We start from the raw sequence: 12,042 nt of genomic DNA, 5'->3' as shown, positions 1-12,042 counted from the left end.
TTTAGGTACAACTCTGTCCAAGGTTCAACAGGTTCCCCTACAATCAAGATACTCGATTCATACACAACCATGATAGAGCGTAACTAACAATCTTTATGGTTAGATGCTGGTCTTTTTATCGAAATGTCTGAAACGAAATTGCTTTTATATGAGTTTACAATTCCCTGTCTCCGCGCTATCATTGACGGAGCTTCGTTTAAACTCGCTAACTCTATTTGGGACCAGACGAAAAGTTTGCTGAAACGATGTTTGACAATAGAGTGATCAATATTTTACTTTGCGGGACTATTACTCGTAAATAGGTACTCCGTCTGCTCGTTTGCCTCTTGTCCCATAAAAAGTTAGAGTACCTAAAGAAATTCTCCTCAAAGATTCATGCTGATAGGTATTCATGGAATTCATCATTTTAATGAACAATTAGTTTTAAAATATTCTGTAAGGAATTTTATTGTTATTATTAATTTTGTACGTAGCATTAAAATTAATTGTTTAAGTTCTCAAAGAGTTGAGACAATAAATTAACAGAATATTTATTAGTTACTCTAAAACTTTGATGATTAATCAAAAATGTTTGATCTTCTACTTTCCTCTTTTCAAATGTTGAATACCTATTGCTTAATCAGCTAAAACTGGATATTGAAAAAAACTTTTCTTCTTTAATATTTCTTATCTTATTAGTTCATTATTCAGTTTTTCACCTTTTTGAACATCAAAACTAATATTTTACTCACTTCTTCGCTATATTGTCATAATTTTCGCGCTTCCCCCTCTCTGCATTTTCCTCCAAAAGAAGTACACTATTATGGTAACCAACAATCCTGGAACCCCACATTAATGCCAAATCACGATCCCAATGAAATTATTCACCTGTTTCTATTGTAGCCCTTTGTGACCACCCAGTAAGACAATATGACACAAATCAAATACAATGAAATTATTCCACTGTTTCCAGTTTCTAGCGGCCCTTTATGATACGACACAAATCAAATAAGTTTAACATATTTGAGTGAAGTAATCCAAACAAGTAGAGCCAACAACTAAACTCATCAGTGGATATTTACGCAAATGTCCGCCTAAACATCCAGCTGCTCTAATTTCATAAATTTAGTTTGTCACCGAGTTTAATCTTATTCCAACGTCAGAATTCCTAGATAATTTGGGTGAAATTCGTTTGTGAGTTTCCAAGTGAGAGGACAAGTGACGATGGATTCAAATTAGTATTAAATTCTGTATTGTAATATTGTTGCTTAATCCTTGGTTTTGTTAATCCGTCTGTGCTAAAGGCATTCTACGTTAGAGCAAAATGTTATTACCTACATTATTAACATAGTCTTCTGTCGGAATTTATTCGCTGAAATTTTTGGCAAATGTTTTACATCGTATTTTACATTTTTGTGTCTAGTTATAATAATAACTGTTAGGCTGGGTTGCACCATCTTATTTTAACTTTGACAAACGTCAAAAAACTGTCAAACTCCATACAAAAAACACCGGTTAACGTTACACTCACGGTTAAAGTTAGGTGGTGCAACTCAGCCATAATATTTTAGATCAATGGCTACTGTTTATGTTTGCAGGCTTAGAGAAACCAAACTCATGATCCAGATCGAGAAGATTAATCAGTCAACGTAGTAATGACTAATAATGATTGATTTTGTCTGTCGCAAGAAGGTATTAATTACATTAACGCATTTACACGTAACGTTCTCGTCAATAGTATACCTGATACTGGAGAATACCTGATACTGGAGTCAGAACACATTTTGATTTTGATATAAATTCATTCTCATAATCATCGAGTAATTATCTTAAGAAAACATCTAAAAAAAGGAGATTCAAAGTCACCATTTCGATTATATTACTACTGCGAATCAGTCCTCTAAGATACAAGAATAGGCATTTTCAGGACTCTCAGCTCAGCACTCTCCTGGAACAATATTTAAATGTTCTGTTACATGTAAATGCTCATACATTAGAGGAACATACATTAACGTGCCTTATTATCCATCACTTAACGTAATTTACGTCACATATCCCAGAACGGCGTGAATGATTCGGTGTACTTAGAAGTAAATAGGTAATTCCGAGAACCTGTAGGCAACTTCATAATCTCACTTACGTATTTCGATAGTGATTTTCATGCATTTTCGCATGAACAAACAACTCCAAGAACCACATTAAGCATTTTGAATTGGAAAACTATCTATTTGAAAATTCTGAAGTATTAAATATAACTTTTCAATTTTCAATTCATTGCTTCTACCTAATACTATGTGAATTATTCAGAATTACATCGTTATAAAAGCATCAAGTTTTTATACTTACTTCGCATGTATGCCTAATTTGACTTTACAACAATCTATTCCATTCATACCTAATTGTAGATAAAGGAAAAACTCGGAAGTGTATTACAAACCTGTGGCTGAAAGTACATTCCGTCCAGGAAAATTATGCCACACATTTAATTATCCATTTAACGACGGGCATATGCCCACTGAATAGTGCGTCTTCATGAACGTTTTTCATTGTTTTATGGCCCAGCAGCTGCTGTCTAACGCGCCTTATTGTTGCGTGATAAAGTTCAATCTTGCTTGCGAGGCTATTATTGGGTTATTGTAGGTGTCATGACGGTACCGTAATCAAATAAAGCTACAGTTTGTACTGATAATGTGCGGATAGCGTGAGAAGCAGGCTTTAACCCTTCATGGGTTAGACCGTGGATCACTTAAATTACACCTTCGGGTATTAAATGACGAATAAACAGCGTTCAATCCTTTAATTTGGGATAGGATTTCATTAGATGTTTAGTTATTTATAGTCCATCGAAAACGTTGATTCCGGTTAAAACTTTTGTACAATTCATGGATTTGAATGCGTGACCTAAAAGACACGAATTTTACTGAAGCAATCACTCCTTTTTAGGGCAGTTCCTAAAAACAGAAACAATTAATTTTAGAAAATCTGGTCTGCAACCAAAACATTCCTCATCATCAGGTATCAGGTACAAAAACCTGCTCGTCAACGGACCACGCTATGAAATATATTTAACTCATATTACAATAATTACTACGAGTATCAGTAAACGCGGGGAAATCAAGTCAATTATTAATTAGAGGAGTTTATAACGGGTAGGTGATTAAATTTAACCGACTCGCGGCAGAGTGGGGAGTTCGCGATATTATCTGCCGTGTGGTCTTAATGGCCACGGTGATTTCCCCGCTGGTGGTTATAACGGGTAATTTAACTAAAGTAGTCGTTCAAGACAGAGAATGGGATAATGGAAAATTTAAGAAGAGGTGTTAATTTTAGCTGCAGGAGACTGATGGATTGTCGAAATGGAATCTCATTGAAACGATTCTGTTTTCATACAATTTAAAGGAAAATATCATATTTTTCTTTTTTTTTACTTTACAGCCTATTTTCAAAGTTAACTTAAGTGTCTGAATTCTTACATCAATGATTATATATATTTACTTACATTCATAAACTTTGCACACTTCTGATTTTGTTATATCATTATCATGGATGGTGTTGAACACCAAATTAATTACGAACGCAAATTAAATTAGTTACCTTTCAGTCTGTAATTTTCCCTTATTGGTACGATTGGGAAAGCCAAACATCCAACCTGACGATTGACGGTAATTAGGTAATACGGGTAAATGAAGTCGTGATAAAACTGACTATAGTTATTTTCAAATTCATTTCATCTCTCACCAAAGCACTATGAATTTATTTCGAGAGTAGGTAACTTCGGAATTCTTAGATTAGTTTTGAATATGGTCCTTACTCTATCTATCTTATTTTCGTAGCTCGTCAAAACTTATTAGTCTAGTCAAATTAGACATGAACCCTGCAATAATTCGCATACAGCTGAAAATTGGTATGAATGTTCGGAGCACCATTATGAATTAACTGTGAAAAGTCCCCATCGATACGACATGTGCTAAAAAAAAAATTCTATGTCAAAGTTAAAAAATACGGGTTTTTGAGATTTTCAGCCAAACGGTAAGTTTTATCACAAAAATATGTATGACAAGGTTTAAGACCATACAATTATCTATCAAAATTGTCTATACACTTTCTCCTAAGAGTCAGCGTTTCTGAGATTCGATGATCCGAAGAGTCAAAAAAGTGTTTTCTTCATAACGGTCTTACACATAAATCCAATGTGATATTGCCTCGTGCCTCGACTCAGCATTGTATCATGAAGTGTTGTCGACGTCGAATATAAAATGATCAACCTCAATGTCGCCTGTCATCTTTAATTATCGAAAAATGGGTGCAACTTTGACGAAGGACTGCACCGTGAGTTTCTAAGATACGAAGTTTTCGTGTCTATTAGGTTTAAGAGCTCTTATATGCTCACGTCACTACTCTACTTGTAACTCTATGGTCACTCTTTTAGCCCGGTCAAGTGAGAAAATCCAGGTTATAATAATTCGCATAGAGCTGAAAATTTTTGTGAATGTTGAGAACACCATCCTTAATGAAATGTCAAAAGTCCCCAACGATCCGTCATTTGAAAAAAAAAATTTTCGAAGTCCAAGTTTTTTGCATTTTTCCGCCAAACAGTAAACTTATCATAAGAAATGATAAGAAATAGTAGTAGATCATAAAATTATCTATTAAAAGTGTCTTTGCCCCTTTTTCCTAAGAGTCACCGTTTATGTGGTAACGATGCAAAAAGTTGAAGAATTCGCATTCTGTTAACTACTCCACAAGTCCACAACTTCAACTCTATTAAAATAGTTTTGAATTGAACAGGATAACAAATACATCTTAAAAAAGGCCTACTGGGGAAACCTGGTAAAAAAAATGCGCCAAATAACCATCATAGGTGTTGTGAAAACATGTGCATATAACGAGAACATCTTAACTAACTTTTTGATTCGTTCTACCTCATAATCGGTGACTCTTAGGAAAAAGGGGTGAAGACAATTTTAATAGATAATTTTATGATCTACTATTATTTTTTATCTATTTTTATGATAAGTTTACAACTTGGCCAAAAAATGCAAAAAACTTGGGACTTCGAAAACTTTTTTTTTAAATGACGGATCGTCGGGGACTTTTGACATTTCATTTAGGATGGTGTTCTCAACATTCACACAAATTTTCAGCTCTATGCGAATTATTATAACCTGGACTGTCTTACTTGGTCGGGCTAAAAGAGTGACCATAGAGTTACAAGTAGAGTAGTGACGTGTGCATATAAGAGCTCTTAAACATAATAAACACGAAAACTTCGTATCTTAGAAACTCACGGTGCAGTCCTTCGTCAAAGTTGCACCCATTTTTCGATAATTAAAGATGACTAACGACATTGAGGTTGATCATTTTATATTCGACGTCGACAACACATCATGATACAATGCTGAGTCGAGGCACGAGGCGATATCACATTGGATTTATGTGTAAGACCGTTATGAAGAAAACACTTTTTTGACTCTTCGGATCATCGAATCTCAGAAATGCTGACTCTTATTAGAAAGTGTATAGATAATTTTGATAGATAATTGTATGGTCTTAAACCTTGTCATACATATTTTTGTGATAAAACTTACCGTTTAGCTGAAAATCTCAAAAACCCGTATTTTTTAAGTTTGACCTTGAATTTTTTTTTTAGCACATGTCGGATCGATGGGGACTTTTTACAGTTAATTCATAATAGTGCTCCGAACATTCGTACCAATTTTCAGCTGTATGCGAATTAATGCAGGGTTCATGTCTAATTTGACTGGACTATATACGTTCTTTCTTAATCTAACTTTCGTTTGTTTTTCCCTTGTATGATTTTATTGAGACAGAATTCTATGGAATTATTTACTACCTACTAACATTCCAACCATTTACTATGTAAATATGTTTTCTTTTATCGTCTTTTGTGTTATTTTTATCAAATTACAAAATCAAAATCATCGATCAAAAAATCAAAATCAAAAATATTTATTCAGTTTAGACTCTTTAGACCACAAGTGGCACTTATGAACGTCAAAATATAGTAAATAATAAAAAAGAAAAGGTAGCCCAACAAACAAGGTAGCCAAACCAAATTACTTTTTACCTTTAAGTATAAGCTTAAAAGAATCTAGACATCTGAATATATTTTCGCTTAGGCCCAAAAGGACTCGTTGAAAGCAAAATAAATAACAGAAAACATTTTCAGGTGGTATTAACATAAAATCAATATCCAATATCCATTTGAATACAATGGTAATCTGTATGTATAGGCCGGATCATATGCTGCTATTTCACCTTTCATCTGCTTTCAAAGAGAAGTAAACACCTCGGAGTGGCATTCCATTACTGTGCGAAGTGTGTGTCGCAAAAATGGATTCTTGTTTCGGAAAGTTTGGAAACAATTTAAAGAGTTCAGAAGCGGCTTGGTGTCAAAAAACACTCTTGGCGGGTAAAATTAAGCTGGGATATCTTATAGAAAACACAAGACAAGAGTTTTTTGATGAGCAAAAATGAGGAAGACTTACTTACTTACTAATGGCACAGAATGGTGTTTTATAAAATCTGACTCCAGAGTTGTGACATTAGAAGAGATCAAACTTTCCATTTCAGAGTTTTAGCGTTTTTTCCGTGCGTCATTTTAATACTTAATTGTAAACTTTTTCATAGTATCTTAAAAACATGTCATGAGGATTTCACAACTAAGCAAACCCCAAAGCTAAGAAGGTGTTAACTCAGTCAGTTCTAGGGTTACATTCGAGGGGTCCCGAACCCTAAATATTTAACGCGGTTGTTTCATCAAGCCGAAGCGACGTCGCTTTCCTAACATCACCTTGTGCGTTGTGTGAATTTTTTATATGCGTCATAAGAAATGCAACTTAAGCTTCGTTTATTTCTTGTTTAACCCATTTTTAAGCACAATTCTTGAATTTGTAAAGATTAATATGAATTATTATATTCGATTTCTTGATGATTAAACTACCTACTCGTTTGAAAGGCTATGTATTTTAAATAAGATTGTTATAAAATATCAATTTCTCGTTACCAGTATAGATAGTGGAAAACTAAATGTAAGCGCGGAATACTTTACTAAACGGATAAAATTAATTCTATTAATTTTGTCATTGAATTACCTACACTACTTTTGTCTTGGCTGGCACTGACTTTCAAAAAGTTTTTACAGTTTATTTATTTCGCATACGTGAGCGTCGTTTTATAATACAAGTATACCTACCGATCTGATTTTAATAACACTGGCCCAAAGGCACCTAATCATGAATAAATCTGAATATTTCACGGTTCAGCAGATACAGATTCAGTCCTAGATCAAATATTGAACATTTATTTACTGTATCCTTATCGACAATAGCCTTCAGCGATCCATTTCTTTTGATAAACAATATGTTACTCTAATGATAGATCGCCCGGAGTCCTGCCAGCAGGACTTAAAGTACTTCCGGTAGGACGCAAAATTAAAAGATCACAGTTTCGTAAGTATACATTGTACAAATTTCAAATTTACACGAAAAAATAGAGTGTTTCTCTCTCTTTCACCCAATAGTGCCCAAGATCGAAAAACGCGACTAACCGTTAGTCGGAGCCCGATGGCGCACGAGTATACACGGGGGCAGCGCGTTCGCGCTCGCGCGACACATTTTGACGCGCCGGGCGTGGAGTCGGCAACATTTTGGCGATAATATTATAATGAATGTGAAGTATTCCAGCCTAATCAAACATTTATAATTTATTTCTTGTTTTTGTTTTTAATTTGTAGTGTATTTGTAAGTGATAGGTGTAATTTCTAAAACAAAGTGACGTACCAAAGTAATTAATTTAAAGTTCCTTATTATAGTTCCTATTAGTTAAGTTGAAAGAAGATAAACAAGTTTATAATATATTAAGAAAAGTTAAATACTGGTTAAACAAAATGATTCTACGACATGACTTTTTATTTAATAAACACTAACCAAGTGTTTACTACTTCTGGTGAGGATGAGTTCAAATTTGAAGGTCACCGTACTGCTGGAAGGACCAGCAAGCAAACACGTACAAATTGCGTACTGCGGGCAGGACTTGCGATAATCTTCTGGCAGGACGTTTAGAACAAAAGACCAGTCCTTCCAGAAGAGCTTCCAGCAGGACAAAGCACCGGGCGATCTATCACTAAGGCTGGGTTGCACATCTTACTTTAACTCTTGACAAACATCAAAAATCTGTCAAACTCCTTACGAAATACACCGGTTATCGTTATACAGGATGACTTTTATATCGTTGGCATCCTTTTAAACTAAGACTCTACTCATGGTAAAATCCAATGCGTTAAATTTCAAAAATTAAAGTTTTGTACAGACGACAGCACATCAAACTTAACACTGTGGCATCTTATTTCGATGTAGTAGGTTATTCAGCAACAAAATTGTATAATCTGAACTGTACGATCGTTCTAAACTTTTTTTTTTATGCTAGACAAGGCAGGTATTTGACCGCAATCGCACCTTTACCAACTCTTTATAAGAGCACACTAATTCAAATAAATAGTAAAATTAAGACAAAAAAACTCATTGGATTTGTCTTATATTCAGGGAATGTACTATGTATCATGAGTAGAGTCTTAGTTTAAAAGGATGCCAACGATTTAAAAGTCACCCTGTAGTTACGGTCAAAGTTAGGTGGTGCAACTCATCCTAACATATACTCTGAGTCTCAGATAAGTTACGAGAAACTTGTATGGCAAAAATATCTGCCAAGTTACGCTATCAGTTACTTCCCGCGCGTTAATATGTCTAGACTGCAAGAAATTATGAGCTTGTATCTTATTTTATCATATTCGCAGTTGGCAGTCCATATTCATAACAGAAACCCTACTTTACTCACAGCTCAGACCTAATTAAATTACTTCAGAAACATTATGAATTTAAAATTGTAAAATTAATAGTTAAAACATTTGTATGATTTGCCTTTTAAGTGCCACTTTAAATATTTAGATACCTACTAGAAGCCTAACAAAGTTACTATTTCAAAGAATAAAAGATAAAATAAGTAGGTAAGTATATTCTTTTATTTTTAGAGACATCTTAAATCTTTATTCTTACAAACCAAACCCTAGAGTAGCCTTAGATACTAAAAAATAAATGATAAGAACGATTTTTATCAAAAAATCTCAGACTTAGACAAGGATTATACGAAACAAATAAAGTAATTCCACATTTTTAGATTTGATCCGACAAGCAATGTCGTCGTTTGATTAAAAAGTTAATAAAACTAATGCTTCGCTTCCAATATTGGATTAAAGTTAAGTGCATATCTTATAGCTTAAAGAATATTTTTCTTTTACCTTTATACAAGGAATCTAATTTAAATGAAATGGAATTTCGGAATTTGAATTGAGATAACTAACCACTCGCCTTGGGCTTCATTGATATTAGAAAGAAATCAGCGAGTAATAGGTACGTGTTCAAAACCCATTTTACCAGGGTATCGGGCTTTACTAAGGTAAGGTGTACTTAATTAGTACTTACAGTTCCAATGATTTCTTTATGAGTACATCATAATGCTTAGTGGAGGATTTAGTCTACACTGCCCATGATGGTAAACGTGTTAGAGAGACAGACAATATTTATTATTTTCTTTTTTTTTTACTATTATATTCGAAAACCTGTCATTATTGATGGTTATCAACATAAACTTGACAGGCACATCATGTTTTACGGCTATTTGGTTGGACATTTGATAAGGGTAAATATTTGAACAAATAGTTACAGAAGGTTAAAGGTAGGACTTATCAGCATTATTTTCCTTATTTGGGTTATTTCTTATGAAAACGAAGTTATATTGAGAAGAGGAAATGCGATGTCATTTTTCATATCCCCTTCACCCAAATCTAACATCGATTCAGCTGCACAAAAAACTATCTTGAAAATTCTTTTGAAACTGAACATATGTATGAAGCAGATGAATGAAACATATTTCGATGCATACAACAACAGATTTGATTTATGGCGTACGCCTTCAAAGGGAAGAACCTATTATAAATGCGGGCCCGAGAGCCGTCCGCATAAAAGTTGAATTCGCGCGAAATCATAACTGCCTAGAGGGCCCGTAAATATGCTGCTGACGGTACTTGGAGAGCCCTATATTTAATTTATGAGCATCAGAAACCAGCCTCCGTATGAGCATTATAATTTCATTACGAAATAGGAAATGATTTATTAAAAAATATCATACATTTACCTAATGCACTGCTGAGCAGAACATTTCTCGACAAATGTTTATTGGTTCAAGACTCTCAATCTGAGGGTTAATTTATAGTTTTCCTGGTGAAACATACAGTTAGAAAAGTGTAACAAAAAAAATATTGTACCTAATTATTCCATGTTTGTTCAAGCACGTTTTAATCTGAAAACTATCCTTGTGTTTAAACACACGATGCATGGCGATTATGATGAGCCCTTTCAACCTAAATTGACACCTATATGATGCTCAAGTCTCACACGATAAAAATTACAACACCCGGATATTAAAGATACTACCAATCCATTAGCAATCTATTGTAGAATCTATAACCCTATCCGTGCCGACGCCTGCATTTTTAAGCCGGTATTCCCCGCGCAACCGGCACATCAGTCTCAATGAGTGAGCATTAGCCGGGTTAAAAATATTTCTCGGGGGACGCGACCTGCGATGCTAGTTTATTTTAAATTCACTCCAATATGCTGCTATACTATATGATCAGCTGAAGTTTTTAAGATAATATCTAGGAGTTAAAACAAGCAGTTATCTGCATAACAACATCTTTATATTTAGTAGAAGCCAACAATTAAAAGTCCAATCGTAGGGCTTCATCATACTGACAATGATGAATGGTGATGATGATTAATGCTGCAGCTAGTCAAGTCAAAAATTCATTGACTAGGATGAACTAGCTAGCTACTTACTTTACTTAATCCAAAAAAAAAGTTGATACATTATTACGAATAAAAGCTGAAAAAAAATGCAACCAAATTACATAGGTACCTACCTACATCTACTACTGTTTTGATTCTAAGTGACCGTAAAAAACTTTCTTCTCCATTACGTAGTGTAAAGTTTTTCAAAACAGTAATTGTTGTGGAACTGCTTGTAATTAGTTCGAACAAACCTCTCTAATTTTCTAGGTAGCAGCTACGATCTAAAGTAACAACTAAAAACTAAAATAACAGAGAAACCTCTCTAAATTGTAGCACATACAGCACTGTTCTGTACCTGTATAATACATGCTTTTAGCAGGTGTCCCTTTTGATATTACATTTTAATTTCAAAGCACTTTTAATTGTAATTTGTTTATGAATACGCTCTATAATTTAGTATTTCGCTCTTTGTTGTTAATCTGTATAAATTAGATTAATAATAATAAATGTTTCATGAAACTAATTTGTGAAAGGACATTAATAATAATAGCTTATCCTATCTAACCAGAAGAATTACAAAATCTTAAAAACTGTGTTTTTTTACAAAGGTCTTAAATCTGCTCCAGGGAGATCATAATGAAGCCTATCGGTAGTGTTTTTGACAACCTGTATAAGTAACCAATATCATTAAGAGAATAGACCAACTATACAAACCTTGATAGCTTTTCTCATATAATTGAAAATGAAATGATTAAATAACTGCCAAGAAATTTAGATCTGCTCGATAAAGTTGCACAATTTCCAGGGCTACTTAAGTAGCCGTATGAGGCATATTTACATCGGAAGAGACCTGACCCAAATTTATAAGACTCCCAAACTCCCCACCTAATCAGCAATTAGCTGTATATTGTACCCTTAACGAGCTTAAAGCCTCTACGGCAGTTTAAAAGCGCATTTATGAGCTTTAATTTATGTTTGCATAATTCATGAGACTAAAGCAATGCGCGGTTTCAAATTGCCGAAGCCATTCAAGGCTTACGAGTATATCAATACTAGAGGTATGCTCAACTTTACCTGCATTTAGTAGGTTTTAGATGGGTTGTTGGCTTTAATAATTACTTTTAATGCGAATGGAGTTTAAAATTAAAATAAAGGGCCAAATGGTTATTGTATTTAAAATAATTCAATTTCATGC

Source organism: Ostrinia nubilalis, chromosome 12, assembly GCF_963855985.1.
Source record: "Ostrinia nubilalis chromosome 12, ilOstNubi1.1, whole genome shotgun sequence".
Lineage (NCBI taxonomy): Eukaryota > Metazoa > Arthropoda > Insecta > Lepidoptera > Crambidae > Ostrinia > Ostrinia nubilalis.
The sequence above is the reverse complement of the archived record's forward strand: the minus strand, read 5'-3'. Positions refer to the sequence as shown.